Source organism: Phaenicophaeus curvirostris, chromosome 29, assembly GCF_032191515.1.
Source record: "Phaenicophaeus curvirostris isolate KB17595 chromosome 29, BPBGC_Pcur_1.0, whole genome shotgun sequence".
In the NCBI taxonomy this organism is placed as follows: Eukaryota; Metazoa; Chordata; class Aves; order Cuculiformes; family Cuculidae; genus Phaenicophaeus; species Phaenicophaeus curvirostris.
In genome coordinates, this window is record NC_091420.1 from 2,727,650 (window position 1) to 2,742,451 (window position 14,802).

General features: G+C 55.7%; 1 protein-coding gene across 9 annotated transcripts in view; it reads left to right on the top strand.

The window, feature by feature from the left end:
• Nucleotides 1-14,802, top strand: part of MEF2D (myocyte enhancer factor 2D) — an 84,590-nt gene that overhangs the window by 18,534 nt on the left and 51,254 nt on the right. For 8 of the 9 annotated variants that reach the window (XM_069878766.1, XM_069878770.1, XM_069878769.1 and 5 more), the window contains exon 2: nt 9,292-9,361. The gene's annotated coding sequence lies outside the window, so the exon portion shown is untranslated. Of the gene's footprint in view, nt 1-9,291; nt 9,362-12,900; nt 12,917-14,802 lie in introns of those variants that run through there. The other variant, XM_069878763.1, reaches the window with a different exon arrangement.

Genomic DNA, 14,802 nt, shown 5'->3' on the forward strand with positions numbered 1-14,802 from the left:
GGCTGCGATCTGCAAGACGTCAGGAGCCCGGCTGCAGAGCGATTGCAAAAAGCAAAACAAAACCCGCACACCCACACGTTCCCACATGCGCAGGCGAACAAGGAAGCGAGCAGACGGGGGGGATAAGCAAGCAGCCGGCGTTGAGGCTCCGTTTGCTTTGGTGGAAAATGAAAACCATTGTGACGAGCTTTTTGTTCCCCCTTTGGAGGAAAAAAAAGAAAATATTAGGTGGGATTCTTATCTTCCCTGGGTTTTGTTTTGATGTAGAAATGTGGTTCTGAAGAGGAGCTCGGTGGTTGAAAAGTTGCTGCCTGGTTTAGTGCTTTCTTGTCCGTCCTCTGAGGTCTTGGTGGTGTTGAAGGGCAGGTTGGATGGGGCTTGGAGCTCCTGGTGCAGCGGGAGGTGTCCCTGCTCATGGCAGGAGGTGGGACTGGCTGGGCTTTGAGGTCCCTTCCAACCTCAACCATTCCATATTTCTCTGATTCTGTGATTACACATGGTTTGCTCCGAGCTTCTGCTGGTGTTTAAATTTTAATGCACGTTGATTTGCCTTCAGGTCGCTGAGCATCTCTGTGGGTTGTGCTTTTTGGCAGTTACCGGGGCACGGGGAAGGACTCGTGGCATCTCTTGGCCGCAGGAGAAGGGGGCTCTGTGGGGAATTTGAAATGCTCAGATTACCATCGCTTTAGCATAGAATCCTGGAATGGTTTGAGTTGGAAGGGACCTCAAAGCCCATCCAGTTCCATCCCTGCCATGGGCAGGGACACCTCCCACTGAATCAGGGGCTCCAAGCCCCATCCAACCTGGCCTTGAACCCCTCCAGGGATGGAGCAACCTGGGCCAGGGCCTCCCAATCCTCACAGGAGAACCTTTCTTCCTGAGATCCCATCTCAATCTCCCCTCTTTCAGCTTCAAACCACTCTCCTCGACCTCTCCCTGCCCTCCCTGATCCAGAGCCCCTCCCCAGCTTTCCTGGAGCCCCTTTCAGCACTGGAAGCTGCTCTAAGATCTCCTCAGAGCCTTCTCTTCTCCAGGCTGAACAACCCCAACTCTCTCAGCCTGTTCTGGTACAGGAGGTGCTCCAGCCCTTGGATCATCTCCGTGGCCTCCTCTGGACTCGCTCCATAACCTTCTTATTTTGGGGATTAGCCTTCCAGAAAAGGGGAACGGTGATGTCTGGGAGTGCTGGATCCCACCGCTGCCTCCCTTCTCCGTGTTGCTGGGAAGGTAGAGCTTTTCCAAACGCTTCTCTCCCCTTTTTCCTGTGCCTATAATTAGCCCTGGCTCCCCGCCACCGTATACTGTACAATCCTGGAAAGAGGTCATGGCTTTGCTGAAATTCTTGGGAACAGATCTGCTTCTGCAGCTGGGAAAGCGGCGTAACTTCCAAGCAGATAAGAAATAGGGCAAATGCGACTCTTTTCCCTGCTGTAATTTATGGGCTTTGGGCATGGCATCCGATGGTCTCCTCCCTACTCTGGCTCTCTGGCTTGGGGGAACGGATCCGTCTGGATCAGCAAAGAGGCTCAGGGTGGTTTTTGAGCTGCAAGAGGGTAGATTGAGATGAGATCTTAGGGAGAAATGTTCTCCTATGAGGGTAGGAACCAGAGCAGTGGTGGCTGCCCCATCCCTGGAGGTGTCCAAGGCCAGGTTGGATGGGGCTTGGAGCCCCTGATGCAGTAAGAGGTGTCCCTGCCCGTGGCAGGGGTGGGACTGGATGGGCTTTAGGGTCTCTTCCAACCCAAACCATTCTGTGATTCTATGATCCTGGCAAGGGTTTGCGTTTTCTGGCATGGTGACAAGGGGCACACAGAGTTTTGCATGGTCTTCTCCTCCTGGCAGTACCAACCTCCTCCCTCTGCATTCCCTCTCTCTTCCTCACCCCGAGAAAGTCCTCAGCCACCCCTCTGTGTCACTGGATCACAGCTGGGAGGTGGCTTAGGTCCTGCTGCTGGTTGTCAGGGCGAGGAGATGGATGGACTTGAGGTTTTTGGAATTGGGCAAACACGTTTGTTTGGTTTCCATGGGGAGAGGACACGGGCTGAGCAGCTTGAGCCCCCCAGGAGGCTGCGGTGCTGCACGGCATCTCAGGAGCTTGTGGCTGGTGGTGAAGGGCATGGGTTTAAGCTCTTAATTATGATGATTTTCACCCCTCCTCCATCCTGGCTGGCTCCGGCACGTGGCCCTGGCTCACCACACCTCATGTGCTGGCCTTGGAGTTTGGACCTGCCTGGCAGAGCAGCCGTGGGGACACCAACTGTGGATCGGTTCCTGGGCTTGGGAAGGGAATGCGTCCTCCCTCGGGGACCTCCCCAAGCTGGGGACATTCCCAAATTCCCCCAAAGAAACCAACCGTGTCCTGGGCTGCACCCAGAGCAGTGGGACCAGGAGGGAGGGAGAGGATTCTGCCCTTCTGCTTTGCTCTGGTGAGACCAAACCTGGAGTCCTGAGCACAGGGAGGACATGGAGCTGTTGGAGCGAGTCCAGAGGAGGCCACGGAGATGATCCGAGGGCTGGAGAACCTCCTGTACAAGGATAGGCTGGAGAGCTGGGGTTCTTCAGCCTGGAGAAGGCTCCAGGGAGACCTTAGAGCAGCTTCCAGTGCTGAAAGGGGCTCCAGGAAAGCTGGGGAGGGGCTCTGGATCAGGGAGTGCAGGGATGGGATGAGGGGGGACGTTTTTGAGCTGCAAGAGGGGAGGTTGAGGTGAGATCTTGAGGAAAAATACTTTGCTGTGAGCATTGGGAGACCCTGGCCTAGGTTGCCCGGAGCAGTGGTGGCTGCCCCATCCCTGGAGGGGTTCAAGGCCAGGTTGGATGGGGCTTGGAGCCCCTGATGCAGTGGGAGGTGTCCCTGCCCAGGGCAGGGGTGGCACTGGATGGGCTTTAAGGTCCCTTCCAACCCAACCCATTGTGTGATTCCATGAAATGTGGTGGGGGCTGGTTGTATCTGCGCCACATACACATGTTTCTGTGCCCCCAGTTCCTGGTACCCAGCACGCTGCCTGGAGAACTGTTGTTGTCTCCATAAGGGAAGGTCCAGGTGCCCTCGGGCCTGGGGCTGGTGCCAGCAGGTGGCAATGTGCCCCTAAGCGTCCCCTCCATCCCTGAGGCGAGGGCAGGAGCAGGGTCTTAGGTTTGCAGCGCCCACGTCTTGGCCTCCCTTGGCTCTTGTAGGATGTCCTGAGGTGGTTTAGGCTTGGTGTCCTGCTGGTGCTGGTGGGTGAGCCGGATGGGACAAGGAGGGACGAAGGCTTTGTGCAGCGGGAGGTAATTTGGGCATGAGGGTGGGTGTGTTTCCAGCTCTGCTCTTTGCTTCCCCGCTCCGTGCCTCGGTTTCCCTGCTCGGGGAGGAGCAAGTGGTGCTTCCAGGCAGTTGGACCCCAGGCAGGTGGTCACGGTGGATGTGTGGGGACGTTGGGTGGCAGCAGCAGCCCCTGGACAGGCTCTGGGAGCACAGATGTACAAACCAGGCAGGGACCACACACCGAGGGGTGTTTCTGGGACTGCTGAGGGAGGAGATTCTTCCCCTCTGCTCCTCTCTTGTGAGACCTCGTCTGGAGTCCTGTGTCCAGTTCTGGAATCCTCAACGTAAGAAGGAGATGGAGCTGTTGGACTGGGTCCAGAGGAGGCTACGGGGGTGATGTGAGGGCTGGAGAACCTTCTGTATGAGGACAGGTGAGAGAGTTGGGCTGGTTCAGCCTGGAGATGAGGAGGCTCTGAGGAGACCTTGTAGTGACCTTCCAGTACTTGAAGGGGCTACAAAAAAGGTGGAGAAGGACTATTCATAAGGGTTTACGGTGATAGGACAGGGGCCAATGGGGATAAACTGGAGAGGGGCAGATTTAGGCTTGATACAAGGAAGAATTTCTTCACCATGAGAGTGGGGAGGCCCTGGCCCAGGTTGCCCAGAGCAGGGGTGGCTGCCCCATCCCTGGAGGTGTCCAAGGCCAGGTTGGATGGGGCTGGAGCCCCTGATGCAGTGGGAGGTGTCCCTGCCCAGGGCAGGGGTGGAACTGGATGGGATTTGAGGTCACTTCCAACCCAAACTTTTCTATGATTCTGCTCCTGCTAGATGTGTGAGGAGATGGGTGGCCCAGCCGGGCCACGAGGGCACAAGCAGCATGTCCATCCCTCATCCCACGCTTCCTCCCGTCCCCCCGTTATCTCGTGGTCCCCGGCGTGGCTCGGTGCTGCCTTTGCTCCGAATGCCGTGTGGTCCCGACCCTCCCGGCCACCCCCGCTTGCCTGCGGTCCTACAGCTGGAGGTTTCAGTTCTGCATCTTCGCCGCCCAAGGGGGAACTCAACCAGCGAGAGCGAAACTTGGTGGCTCCAACGGTCACACACAGGCACTGCCCACCCCCCAACCCAGCACCCCCCAGTGTCCCCCAAATCCTTTGGATTTGAGTAAGGAGACCCTGCTGGGATTCTTCGTTAGAGCAAGGCCAGAGGGGACCATAGAGATGATCCAAGGGTTGGCGCATCTCCTGTACGAGGCCAGGCTGGGAGAGTTGGGGTTGTTCAGCCTGGAGAAGAGAAGGTTCCAAGGAGACCTTAGAGCAGCTTCCAGTCTGGAAGGGGGCTCCAGGAAGGCTGGGGAGGGGCTCTGGATCAGGGAGGGCAGGAACGAGGTGAGGAGGAACGTTTTTCAGATGCAAGAGGGGAGATTGTGATGAGATCTTGGGGAAAAATGTTTTGCTGTGAGGGTGGGGAGGCCCTGGCCCAGGTTGCTCCATCCCTGGAGGGGTTCAAGGCCAGGTTGGATGGGGCTTGGAGCCCCTGATGCAGTGGGAGGTGTCCCTGCCTATGGCAGAGGAGGGACTGGATGGGCTTTGAGGTCCCTTCCAACCCAACTGTTCCACGATCCTATGGTATGTGGGGACAAAGCCTCTGCGAGGTGCCCTGGAGGAGCGGGGAAGGGAGCTCATGGTGATTCCCACCCTGCCTCGAGCTGGGAACACCCTCAGCCCATCCCTTTGTGGTGCTGCAGGAGCTCTGGTGGTAGATACAGCTTCTCCGCAGCATGGACGTGTCCTTCCCATCGCTCTTGTGCATTCGAGCATCTCTTATTGCTGGAGGTGGATTCCTTCCTCTCATCTCCCTTTCTGCAGCTCCTGTCTCTGTGCTCGTGGTGGGACTGGGGTGCAGGATGCGCTTTCTCAGGGTCTAACCACCAGCTTGTCCTGCTCTCCACGCTCTTGCCTGGAGTGGGATCTCTCCCAGTTTGTCCCTTCCCACTTCTTGGTGGTGAGCCAGAGGAAACCCAGATGTAAAAGACTCATCAAGGCTAATTAAGCCCTGGAGTTATTCCCAGTGGCCGGTGCAAGCTGGAGGGAGGACCAGGACTGGGATGCTTTAATTTTGTGGGCTGGAGAAATGGAGAAAGTTGGGTTTGGGTTTTTGGTTTTTTTTCTGGCTGATGCTGGGGGCTGATCCTTGCCGGTGCCAGGAACCCCCATCCAGATGTGGCAGAACCTCAGGAATTGGGGTCTGGGTTCCCCCCTGGTTGGATCTGGCGGGTACCTGGCTGAGGAGCAGCGAGCCGGGTCGGGAGCTCAGGGTGAGGAAGTTCAGGTTTGGCATCCAAAGGTTTGTGGCCCCGAGCCCGTTGCTAGAGGAAACATGAGAAAAAGGGGAAGGAGAGATTGCGGTCGCCGGCTCTTCCCCTCCGCAATCTGCGCCTCTCTCTTGGCTTCTTCGACTCCGGTGCAGCCCTGAGGAGCCCTGGATTTGTCTCCTTGATGTACCTCCCATGTTCTCGGCCGTCCCTGTGGTGGTGACCTTGTGGGATGCCCTGGGAACGCCGAGTGCTGCTTTCCTGCCTCGACGAGCTCCTGCCGGTGCCTTAATTGGCTGGTGATGGAGCTAATAAAGGGGTTGGGAGCTCGTTTGAGTCGTTTAGCGTCTTCCAGCCTTCAGCACGCAGCGAGGATGGGCTTTGCCTGAGAACTTCCCTCTGCTGGCTCAAGGCGATTATTTAGGGGTGTTTCATGGACATAGGGTGGAGTTGGGTGCTTATGGGGATATGGGGGTGCAAAATTTGGGAGTGTATAGCTATGAGGATGTATATATATGGGGTTGTATATCAGTATATCCCCAGGTTGGATGGGGCCTTGGGCAGCCTGATCTACTGGGATGTCCCTGCCCGTGGCAAAGGGTTTGGAACTGGATGATCTTTGAGGTCCCTTCCAACCCAAACTGTTTTAGGATTCTATAGATCCATATGGAGATGGAGATGTTTGGGGGTATATTTGGAGCAAGTCCAGAGGATGTGGAGATGATCCAAGGGCTGGAGAACCTCCTGTACAAGGCCAGGCTGAGAGAGTTGGGGTTGTTCAGCTTGGAGAAGAGAAGGCTCTGAGGAGACCTTAGAGCAGCTTCCAGTGCTGAAAGGGGCTCCAGGAAAGCTGGGGAGGGGCTCTGGATCAGGGAGGGCAGGGATGGGATGAGGGGGAACGGTTTTGAGCTGCAAAAGGGGATATTCAGATGAGATCTTAGGGAGAAATGTTCTGCTGTGAGGGTGGGGAGGCTCTGGCCCAGGTTGCCCACAGCAGTGGTGGCTGCCCCATCCCTGGAGGGGTTCAAGGCCAGGTGTCCCTGCCCACAGCACGGATTGGGTCTGGATGGGCTTTGAGGTCTCTTCCAACCCAACCCATGAGCACCAGCTGAGCAGGGATCCAGGGAACCATCCCTGTGCATCCCCAAGGTCCCTCCAGGCAGGTTGGAGCAGCTCCACCAGCCACCCCAGGCTGCACCAGCCCAACCACATCTATGAAAACCTGAGGGTCCTGGGTGGTCCCCCCACATTGGGGAGGTTCTCCTGCTGCTTTCGGGGCACATCCCACCCCGAGGTGTTTTGGTTCATCACTCGGCAGAACCGAAGCTTTGCTTTTCAAACAGGAACAATTTTAGTGTCTACTCAGCAGTTCTGTCCTTAAGCTGGACAAGAAGATTTTCTTCTCTTTTCCCCTTTGCCTCCCCTCCTTTTTTTTCTTTTTCCTGCTTAGAAAGGGGAATTCACTCGCCTTGGCCGCCTCCATCCTTCCCCGACACGATTTCTGTTTCCTCAGCTTACTGGAAGAGCAGAACATCTTGAAAACATGATTGTTGTCCCCTTTCCTGGGCAGCTTTCCGGATTGGACATCAGGAAAGATTTCTTCACCGAAAAGGTTCTCGGGCCCTGGCAGAGGCTGCACAAGGAGGTGGTGGAGTCCCCGTCCCTGGAGGGGTTTAAGAGCCGGGTAGATGAAGTGCTGAGGGATCTGGTTTGGTAGTGGACGGGGACGGTTGGGCTTGACGATCTCAAAGGTCTTTTCCAACCTAGGAATTCTATGAACATGGAGACACAGAATCCCTAGGTTGGAAAAGACCTTTGAGATCATCAAGTCAAAACGTACCTGTTCTCTACTAAATCATGTCCCTAAGCACCTCATCTACCCATCTTTTAAAGCCCTCCAGGGATGGGGGCTCCACCACCTCCCTGAGCAGCTGTTCCAGTGCTTGAGAGCCCTTTCAGTGAAGAAGTTTTTGCTGATGTCCAATCTGAACCTTGAGGTCATTCCCTCTTGTCCTATGACTTGGGTGAAGAGATGAACTCCCACCTGTCTACAACCTCCACTCAGGCAGTTGGAGACAATGTTGAGGTCTCCCCTCAGCCGCTTCTTCTCTAGGATGGACAACCCCAGTTCCCTCTTGGCTGCGTGTCCCCTCTTACGTCCTGATGGGATGGTGGAGCAGAACCAGACCTTGACCCGTGTCTTCACCCATCCCAGCCCGTGGTCCCTGGTCCCCACACGGTGGTGGGAAGCGTTCATGCTCTTCCACCAGTCCTGCAAGACGCTGGATGCTGGGACCAGTGGGGGCTGATTGTACCCTGAGAAGGGGGTCCAGGACCCCATCGAGAGACCCCAAAACACCAGGACAACATCTATGATGTGGGCACCATGCAGCCGTTGGTGGTCTTGCTCATGCTGATGTCTCCAAGCCTTGGAGCCAGCACCAACCCCATGAATGACGCTGGGGACAGGACTAGGGACATCCTGGGGGGTCACGGGGTGGTGGTGGGGGCTGCTTTGCAGGGAAGCAGCTCCTCACCCCCAAAGTGCTGCAAGCGGAGGTGCAGGAGGCATCATCCCTCAACTTGGCTGGGACTATGACACTTCCATGGTGATGCTTGTCCTTGTCCTTGTGTGGGATGCTCCTTTTTAATTAGTGAAAGAAAGGGGTGGTCCTGGGGGGGGGCAACAGGATGGGCTGGGAATTAAGATGCAGGAGCAGGGTAGTAGCTGGACACCCCATCCTTGTCCCCACCACCATGGAGATGACAAAAGCAGACTCATCCCTCTCTCCCGGTGCTGGGAAACCCTCCAGCTGGTCGGATCTCACGTGGCATGAAGTTTGATGCTCTCGAGAGGCTGGAAAGCTGCTTGTCCCCCGTCATTTTGGGGGTTGATGTGGTGTGGCTCCTCTCTGCGCGGCTCCTTGGGGGCGAGGAGAAGGTGCAGCCCCGGCCGGAGCGCCGCGCTCCTCGCTTTGGCTTTGTTCGAGCTGAATTTTGTAATGTCAGGAAATGAGCTGGCCTGGCCGTGGGAGGGGAGGCAGCTGGCGAGAGGAAGGCTGCTTTGCGGTTGGAGCAGAGGCCGAGGCCGCCGGAAAGCCGAGCGCACAATTCATCGCTCTGTTTCAGGCGCCGGGGGTGAGCTTGCAGCTCGGGCTTTGGGAACGGGAGCTCGGGGTGCGGTGGGAGAGCCGGGTTCCGAGCTCCGTGCCTCAGTTTCCCTCACGTTGAGGAGGAGAAAGCACCGTTCCTCTTGGAGCACATCACGGGGCTTAGCAGAGGGGACGCGGCGTCCCACGCCGGATGGTGAATGACCAGCACGAGACTGGCTGGACCTGTTGCGCTTTGCCCCATGGATCATCTCCCACCTTTGAGTGGCGAGTGAGATGGATTTAGGAGCCGTGTTTCCAAGTGAGTGGGTTGGGTTTCCAGAGAGAAGGCATCCAAGCCTGCAGGTTGGTGCTTTTTCCCCCACCTCGGGCGTGCACGAAGGTCTTCGCAGCGATCACGAAGTTCTCTTGAAAGCTCTATCGTTCCCGAGTTTCTTAGCACCCTGGTTTCTCTTACTTCTTTTTCTCCTCCTTCTTTTGCGTCCCACAGGTTCCCGTCTCCCGTTTCCACCTCTGGACACCAGGATTCTCTCTGTGTTTCATAGACTTGGGGCTCGTGATGCGTGGGGAACCCTCTCCTTGCCTTCATCCCCTTGGATTCACGGCTGCTTTCTTTCTCTCTGCAGTTTGATTGAGGAGCGGTGGCCACAGCTCATCCTCGGGCAGGAGCAGAAGATGCAGGAGTCTGCGTAGCAGGTAGGGAGAGGAAATCTCAGCCTCGGGGCTCTCGGTGCCTTCCCCTTTGTATTTGCTTCTTGGGCTGGGGGTGAGGAGCAGATCCTCATGGCGATCACCCCAACTGGAGGCAGCGCAGGAGCTCAGACTCCCAAAGGGGTGCAGGATCTGACCCTAGAGCTCTCATCCAGTTGTCCTGGTGCCGGCAGGGAGTATCCTGCCCGGTTGTGCACCCTCCTCATGCTGCAGGTGCAAGAAGAAGGTCTCAAAGAGCAGGACCAGGCAACAGATTCCACCCCATGCAACGTGAAAGCTGGCACGGGGCAGGGTGGTGACGTTGCTTGGGGTCCTGCAGCTTCTGGGAGCCTCTGTGGTTCTCCAGCACCTGGATGTCCCATCCCTGGAGGGGTTCAAGGCCAGGTTGGATGGGGCTTGGAGCCCCTGATGCAGTGGGAGGTGTCCCTGCCCATGGCTGGGGTGGGACTGGATGGGCTTGGAGGTCCCTTCCAACCCAAACCGTTTGATGATTTCCTCTCGCTTCACTGCCTGGTGCGGCTCTGCTGGAGCACGGCCCTGATCTGGGGCTCTGGGGGTGTTTTTGCAATCTGGGAACGTCGGCGTAAAGGAGAACTTCCCTGCCCTGGTTTCTTCCTGGCTGGAGGAGACACAATGAGAGGAGGGAGCTGGGCTCTTCTCCCAAGGGACAGGGGACAGGACGAGAGGGAATGGCCTCAAGCTCCACCAGGGGAGGGTCAGGCTGGACAGCAGGATGAAATGTTTCCCAGAAAGGGTGATTGGGCAGTGTCCGAGGCTGCCCAGGGAGGGGGTTGAGTCCCCTTCCCTGGAGGGGTTTAAGGGCCGGGTGGACGAGGTGCTGAGGGACATGGGTTAGTGATTGATGGGAATGGTTGGACTCGATGATCCGGTGGGTCTCTTCCAACCTGGTGATTCTATGTAGCCAAACCCTCTATTATTTTAGTTCTTGCATTCCCTAGAAATAAGGTGCTGCTGAGAGAGGGTCCCCTGTCCAGTTTGTCTCCCTTCTCGACCTTCTTTGCTGGTTTATTGCCGTTCCAGTAAATGTTTGCATCTCCCTTGTCTGCAGCGAGGCTGTGATAGAGCCATGCCCCCACGTTCTGTAATGAATCTCCTCTACCTGAGATTGAAATCAATAAAAGGAAAGATATGAAAAAGAATCCGATCCCAGCTCCTGAAAGGAGGGGGGACTCGGTCGTCACTGCTTAGCGAGCAGTTTTGCTTGCGTTGAGATGCTTTTTGGTGCCGGAGGAGGGGCCAGGAAATGGATTTGGAGGCTGGATGCTGGGAGATGGGGATAGCAAGGTCAACATCAAGGTCTTCCTCTTGTCCTTGGTTGGGCTGATGGAGACCAAGAGCAGCTCCATGAGTTTGCGTCAGCAGGGGAAGCGCTGGAAGGGCTGTGGTGTAGCTCAGCGACGCTCGGTTTGTGTCTGTGGAGTATGAGAAGAGATCTGGGATGGGAAGGCTCCACCGACTCCATCCTGCGCATGGCTGAGTGTGGTGCTGGGGTGGGACCAGCTTAGGTCCTCTCGCTTTGGGCACAAATAGATGCCAGGCAAGGGACATGCTTTTAAATGGAGTGTAGGAACGATGGGTCCCTGCATCTCCTAGCCAGCAGGGGCCCAGGTGGCCAAGAAGGCCAAGGGCATCTTGGCTTGGATCAGAAATGACATGACCAGCAGGTCCAGGGAGGTTCTTCTCCCTCTGGACTCGGCCCTGGGGAGACCGCTCCTCGAATCCTGGGATTCCACAAGAAGGATATTGAGGCTCTGGAGCGAGTGCAGAGAAGAGCAACGAAGCTGGGGAGGGGGCTGGAGAAGAAGAGGAGCGGCTGAGAGAGCTGGGGGGGTTTAGCCTGGAGAAGAGGAGGCTGAGGGGAGACCTCATTGCTCTCTGCAACTCCCTGAGAGGAGGTTGTGGAGAGGAGGGAGCTGGGCTCTTCTCCCAAGGGCCAGGGGACAGGACGAGAGGGAATGGCCTCAAGCTCCACCAGGGGAGGGTCAGGATGGACATTAGAAGAAATTTTTCATGGAAAGGGTGATTGGGCAGTGTCCGAGGCTGCCCAGGGAGGGGGTTGAGTCCCCTTCCCTGGAGGGGTTTAAGGGCCGGGTGGACGAGGTGCTGAGGGACATGGGTTAGTGATTGATGGGAATGGTTGGACTCGATGATCTGGTGGGTCTTTTCCAACCTGGTGATTCTATGATTCTGTGATTCTGTGATAAAGGCGTTCGTATCATCTCGCTGCAGCCACACTCGGTAAATCCCATTCCCACATGCACGAGCTGCAGGGTTTATACCAACCTGCTTTGCTCTTGGGGTTTTGCAGCCCACGGGTGGTTTCCAGCTCTTTTGGAAGAGTCTCTGGGTTGCCAGGTCTGCTGTCTGAGTTCTTGCATCATCTTCTCTTGGGGGTTTAATGCTGGTGGAGACCTGAGTTTGCAGCTCTTGGGCTCCCACCACGCTTGAGGTGTTTGCATCCATTGGGTTTCTACCTGTTTCCAGGGAGATCTTGTTGAAAGTGGCCAGTGGGCTCATCAAAAATCCCATTTCTTGCTCCCTTCTCATTCTGGGTTTGGTAAAAGGATGATTTCCAGCTGCCTGTGCGGCTGCTGAAAGGCGATCGTGCTGCTGGAGGTCACCTTTTAACTCCCCGCGGAGCCGGGTGGCCTTTCCCGCTCCCGGCTCTGCCCTGGGTTGTGGTTTGCTGAGCTCATCCGCTATTTTACCATCACGGGAAAGGAAAAAACTGTCTGGAAGACCTTTTTCCCTTGGGGAAAACAGCCAACTCGGTCAGAAAAGTCATCGAAGCATGTTGGGCTCATCCCCCTTGGGGGTCCTGTAGGGTCTGTCCCCATCCCACTGCGTCTTGGGGTTTGGGGTGGTGGGGAAAGCGAACGTAGGGGTTTTATTTATCAGAGCGGCTTTGACTGCTCCCTTTCCACCAAACCATCTCCTCCTGCTGTCCCATCTACCCCTCAGAAGCAGCATTTTCCCCCCCAAGACAGGATTTTGCGGAGGAATCAGGGTCTGGCTGGCAGTGACCATCCAGCAGCTCCATCCCGTGCTTCCTCCTGGCCCTGGAGAAGGACACAGCCCCCCTGGCTCCTGGAGGCACCTCTCACTCTTTCCACTGGCGAGTTAAAATTAGCAACTTCTTTTTTTAAAGCAGGCGTCGCTTTAAACCTCCCCAGCCCAAGGGTTTCCTTTTATCCCCTGCCCCCGGCTCCTTTTCTCTCGATATTTTACATTTTCTTGTTATTATTGCCCATCCAAGTGCACTTTTCTCTCCTTTTCTTATTTATTTTGGTAGGTTTTTTTTTTTTTGGCTTCCCTTTCGTTCCTTCCTTTTTTAAAGCCGGGTGACGCTGCAGTGTCGGTGCGGAGTTTGGAGCCAAATAAACAGCCCCGCGCTCCCCCACCCCGATTGCCTTACAGAGCCCAGTTTAGAGCCTTATCTATTGTCAGGCTCAGCCGTCGCCGCTGCTCTGTTTGCCCCAGAATCCCCTTCTTTTTTGGCTCCTGACACAGATCTTCGCTGTGAGTCTGCCTCTAATTCTCTTCTTTTCTCCTTTGTCTTCGTGGTCAAGCCTAAAAGTGCTTGGAAAGCAGGATACGTTGCTTTTAATCCAAGAAAAGGAGGGAGGGGGAGCTGGGGTGGGTCTAGGCAAAGGGGTGAGTTTTCATGTTGGGGAAACTGAGGCACGGAGAGAGGATTTGCCTCGTTGATGGGGAATGAGTGAGCTGGGATTTGCTTCTTTTAAGGTAAAACTAGAGATGAGGGAGGAAAATGCAGTGGGAATGGGCTGGGATGCAGGTTTGGTGCCTGTCCCCGTGGGGACATCTCGCATTTATGGTCCCACGGGATGGGGACGATGCTGGGAGCGATGGGGGTGGAGGAGGCTGGGGCCGTGGTCGGCTCCGCGCTTGGAGGTGGCCGGCCAGCCCGGATCTGCGAAAGCAAACAGGAAGGCGAGCGGGGAGCAGCCCACCGTCCCGGGGCGTCCGGGAGGTTATTTATTGTGGTTCCTCTGAGGTTGGTACCAGGGGGGTTTTTAACACCTTCCTGCACGTTGCTGTTTCCTTTCGGCTGTGGGGGGGGTGGGTGCCTGGCGTGGGGGGAGCTGAACTGGGTACCACACGCCGAGCATCGCCCCGGGGCTCTGCCTCCTCTTCCTTTTCCTCCTTTAATAATTTCATTAACGTTTAGTTTGCCCCAGAAACCGGCCCAGCTTGTCCCATCTGATGGGCTGGGACAGGCATTAGTCTTGGCTCATCCTAGAAAAACCCTTTCCCATCTTGATTTTTTGTGCTGTTACCCCGAAGCGGGGGTTAATAATGCTGATAATCTTTATTATGAAAATTAAGATTGGACTTGATCATCTTAGAGGTCTTTTCCAACCTCGGTGGCTCTATGATTCCATGTAGGCATGGTGGGTTTGGGCTGATGGACTTGATGCTCTTGGAGATCTTTTCCAACCTTCATGGTTCTTTGAGTCCATGTAGGCATGATGGATCTATGGTGATGGTTGGACTTGATGCTCTTGGAGATCTTTTCCAACCTTAATGGTTCTTTGAGTCCATGAAGGCACGATGGATCTGTGATGATGGTTGGACTTGATGCTCTTGGAGGTCTTTTCCAACCTCGATGGCTCTATGATTCCATGTAGGCATGATGGATTTGGAGTGACAGTTGGACTTGATGGTCTTAGAGGTGTTTTCCAACCTTAATGGTTTTATGATTCTAAGGTGCAAAACCATAGGAAGTAGCACAGCAACTTTTGGAAGTGTTTTTAGGGTTCCCCTCCCCAGATAGACTCGCACGTGCTGCCCTGGCTCCAGTGCTCATGGATGGCTTGAACGTGATCCAGGATGCAGGATTTTGGCTGAAATGCATTAATTTCTCCCCTGCAACCTCGTGCCTTCAGAAAGCGGCACTTTCCCTCTCATCCCCTGTACCACCTGCAGCAAAAAATGCCTTATTTGGTTTTCTTTCCCTAATATTTTTCCTTTTCCATGAAGAATCATGGTTGGTGTTTATCCATGAGGCTCCCGCAGTCGTGATGGCCCCAAAGGTCTCGCCTGCCTTTGGGGTCTGTCTCCTCTGTGGTGTGGGAGCATCTATAGAGGAGCATCTCAGCACCTTCTGTGGGATCCAGAACCAAGCCCTTGGCTTCAACCTCAGCTGTGATGCTCCAGCGTGGGAGCTTAGAGGACATCGAACCTAGGATGTAGCGGTGCCTCTGGAAATGCCCCTCCAGCACGTGGCTCTTGGTGCAGCTCAGCTGGTCCAGGACCCTGGCAGGGAATTCCTGCCCCTGCCTAAATCACAGAATGGGTTGGGTCAGGAGGAACCTCAAAGCCCTTCCAGTTCCACCCCTGCCATGGGCAGGGACACCTCCCGCTGGATCAGGGGCTCAAAGCCC